Raw genomic sequence first — 4,174 nt, forward strand, 5'->3', positions numbered from 1 at the left:
TAGAAAAGTCAGAGCATGATATAATGTTGAAATTTTTGGCATGATGAGCTCTGATAAATTTCTTACAGTGGGAATTTTAGTTCATAATTTTTGGAGTTAGGGAAGTATTGATACTCTTGCATTCTTTACAGACTATACTGTTTTGGCAGATTGCTGTTATGTTTGCATTGTTTGCATATGTTTACTTGTTTAATGATTCTATTTGAGGATAGGAGTATTGAATATGCAAAGGCATTTAATATTCAATGTTGAATAATAATTTTAGTGATTTGGTACAGTAGAAAATTATAAGGTTTTGCATTGGTTTATACTAACCTATCACACGAGTTCTTGTTGAGTTTGTTGTGAATGAAGCTTTTGATAAAAAGAGAAACCATGATATGAGAGGAATTAAGGAGACACAAAAGCTCAAGCTTGGGGACGCCCAAGGCACCCCAAGATAATATTTCAAGAAGTCTCAAGCATCTAAGCTTGGGTATGCCCCGGTAGGCATCCCACCTTTCTTCTTCAACAACTATAGGTTATGATCGGTTGAGCCTAAGTGTTTGCTTCTTCACATGAGTTGTGCTATCCTTGCAATGTCATTTTCTTTAGCTTTGCTTGCTGTTTGAATAAAATATCAAGATATGAAATTATTAAATGGGAGAGTCTTCACATAGTTTCATAATTATTCGACTACTCATTGATCTTCACTTATATCTTTCGGAGTAGTTTTTGTTATTGCTCTAGTACTTCACTTATATCTTTTAGAGCATGGTGGTAGTTTTATTTTTAAGAAATAGATGAACTCTCATGCTTCACTTATATTATTTTGAGAGTTGTTAATAGCATGGTAATCTATTTATATATAAAAAGTACTTGACGGGTTAACCAAAATAAAGATAATTAGCTTTAAAATCCCACAATAATTAAAAACATCCGACCTTTAATTACATGTACCTATTTTCAATCAACAATGTGCGACCGTTAGATCTTCATAAACCAAGTGGCCCCGTAACGTGAGAAGATCTTCATAAATCAGGTGACCCCGTAATGTGAGATCATAACAAATTGGATCCATAATAAAAAAAATGTTACAAGTAGGGTCAGATTTCTCGGACGTCAGGACGTGAGACCATAACAGGTTGGACCTATACACAAACTCATGATAGGCTGGACCATTAACTAAAAAAACAGGCCAGCACCATCCCACGAGCTGCCAGACCATCCCATATAATAAAAAATGGGGCGTACAGGGTAAAAAACATGACCAAACTCTGAAGATCCTTCCCACAAAAAAACTGTACAAAGATGACATCTCTCCAAACAAATCCAAACTCTCAGAAATTTGAAGATATTGGATTTCTCCTAACAGAATATCTCTAGATAGGACCAAAATCTCATGGTCGCATGCATATATAAAATCTCTCGGCATCCGAACAACCTTGTACATCATCTTCCTCCAGTGAACAACACTTTGAGGTCAACTTCCTCCAACCAGTGGCACTTCGGCATTGGGCACCAGTCGGCTCCGTTGAGCAGCTAGATCACCTCCAGTATGTACGATTTGCATGAAATTATAGATCAGACCTATTAATGGATAATGAGAGGATGTCACCCACTGTGCCCCCCACAAAAAGAATGAAAAACAAATGGAGACCCTCAATTACTCTGGGTAGTGCTAAACTAAAATCTTATTCTAGCGTGATCCTCTACTATATTTTGGGTTATGGGATGGCTTCCATAGGCCTCAAATCCATTAAGAAGCACATGGCAGTGCAGTATGGTAATCACTTGGAGTTTGTAGATTAGACAATGGTTCCCATAATATTTTGCATGAGTACCTTGGTAATTTTGTCTAATAAAGTTCCTCATTAATCAGGTAGAGATTGCTTCGGCCGGCTTCTACTAAAAAATAATCACGATATTTTTGTATTCAAATGATGATTAAAACTTAAGTTCCTCTTTATCATTAAAGATTTCTGCAAATCACAGGTCTCGAAAATAGATCTCCTTTACTTGTACAACCAAAAAATATATTTATAGGGTGAAAAGTAACAAAAATAATGAATATTCATAAACTTGAGCATTAATCTGTAATAGTAGCACACCCACCATCAAGCGGGGCGGTTGGTCAAGGTGTCGAGCGGCCGAGAAGGGTACTCCCATGTCCAATGACCAGCGGGAGCACCGCCATGATATTTATCGTCGTCCATCGCCACAGCAAAGCACGATCTCTAGCTCCACCACTGTCTGTAATAATATTATAATATCATCCACTTTAGCTTTATTCGATTTTTTCAAGAAAACGCAAAAGAGCTTGCATTTCATTGGATTGAAAAGAGAGTTGTAGCTTTATATTTGCACTCCCCAATGTGCAGAAATCAACAATGAAAAGAAAAGAGGGGCCACATAACAAGGAAGGTTAGAAACCTGCCAAGATGGTTAAAACAAAACATATATGTAATCCAACAAGGTGATCCATTACTAATGATGAATATTTTGTGTGTGCTATCACAACAAACTAAAACACAAAATGCAACAGTTCCAGTTAGGCGTTGGAGGTTTCTAATTGATATTAGCTTTAATGATGAAACTTATTTTAAATTGTTATCTTATTGATGCAAGTCGAGACAATCAACAAAAATAGCAAGATTGGAAGGAGAATGAAACTTCAAGACAAGAAAAAGAGACAACCTTCAATCATAAATGGAGATGTGCCAGACTTTGCGGCTACACAAAAAGGAGAACCTTTGATCCATGCGAAGTAAGAAAATCTCCACAAAAGTTTCACCCTTATGCAGGTTATCATCCATTTGATTTAATTACAGTTCTCAGTTCAATTTCTAAATTTTAACAATGCACGACTGGTATTACAGTATACAGGAAGCAACATTATGTACCTTGCTTATGCTTTGCACATCAGTTCTGCTATCTATGTGCTCAAATCTTTCAAAGCATGAAAATTTACCTTCATTAACTCGGTGGTTTTGATGTAGTAAAGTTATATCTCACACATTTTACCGTAAAACAAGTGGTTATAAAGTTCGGACGCTCATGCATTTCCATATCTTTGAGTGTGGCTAATTTTAATTGCTCTATGAAATCACAAAAACATGTTACATTTCGTTCTATCTATAGCTAAGTATAACACGTATGCATGCACTGCGGCTAAAGCAAAAAATATTGTTCCATTCCCACAAGGAGAAATAAAATGCTTCTGCCGGAGATGAAACAATATCTTACTCCTACTAATTAGGATTTATGTTTATGTAGGGCAAGTAACTCAACAAAAGGGGGGAAATATGACAGAGTTGGGAATACGAAAAATGTGGACCTGCAGGTCGAACTTCGAAGATTGTTGTCGCTGTGGTGGATGAGGACCGTGTCCCGAGCTGCCTCGAGTGAAAAGAGCAACAACGCTCTAGCTTGTGCGCTTGGGGAAGAGAACCTCACCGCCATCCTCACACCCAAGCTGGATCTAAGAGGGATGCGGCCTGCGGGAGATGAAATCCACGACCAAATCAACTACACAGACACCAATTACAACGGGCAACAACACTGTGCAGATCGATAATCTCGCCTCCTCCATCGTAGTTTATCAGCAAAGGGCTAGGAGAACGAGGAGGCATACGAGGAGCCAAACCAGCTGCCGTCCCTGTGGCAGCACCAGCTGCGGAGTGGCTTGAGGTGAGGACGAGGAACCTCAAGGCAGCGAACAAGAGAGCAAGCTGATGGGAGAGCAGAAAGTTTTGAGTGAGCAGAGAGAATAAGGAAAACAGAAAGGGGATCGAGCAATAGGAACATTGTCACTGTGTGAAAATATGAGTGGGTGGAGAGAACGGAGAAGTCCGGGAGACTATAGAATGGGGAAAATGAACAATCATACTGGTGGGCCTATGAAACCGATTATGTTCTATACACTATGAGAGCAAACTATGTGACGTGAAAATATAAGCCACCGTTGATACTACCGAGGGCACGTCTCTTAAATAAATCAACTGATCATGGGAGCACATACCTACCAACATACTCCCTCAGTTCCTAAATGTAAGTCTTTTCAGAGATTTCAATATAAACTATCTACGGAGCAAAATGAGTGAATCTACACTCTAAAATATGTCTATATACATTCGTATGTAGTCCATACTGAAATCTCTAAAAAGACTTATAGAGTATTTAGGAACATAGGAAG

At 38.3% G+C, this 4,174-nt stretch overlaps 1 long non-coding RNA gene across 2 annotated transcripts; it reads right to left on the reverse strand.

Annotated features, from left to right (window-relative positions):
* Window positions 1-1,237: 1,237 nt before the first annotated feature.
* LOC123111273 (uncharacterized) lies at window positions 1,238-3,868 on the reverse strand. Of its 2 annotated transcripts, XR_006454344.1 has the most exons (4): window positions 3,614-3,868; window positions 3,317-3,476; window positions 2,095-2,232; window positions 1,238-1,569 (listed from the first exon to the last, which is right to left on the reverse strand). It is a non-coding gene; the product is annotated as an uncharacterized lncRNA (long non-coding RNA). The 2 variants fall into 2 exon arrangements; XR_006454345.1 differs by having other exon boundaries at window positions 3,317-3,868.
* Window positions 3,869-4,174: the final 306 nt, after the last annotated feature.

The sequence above is a fragment of the Triticum aestivum genome, chromosome 5B (genome assembly GCF_018294505.1).
Source record: "Triticum aestivum cultivar Chinese Spring chromosome 5B, IWGSC CS RefSeq v2.1, whole genome shotgun sequence".
Lineage (NCBI taxonomy): Eukaryota > Viridiplantae > Streptophyta > Magnoliopsida > Poales > Poaceae > Triticum > Triticum aestivum.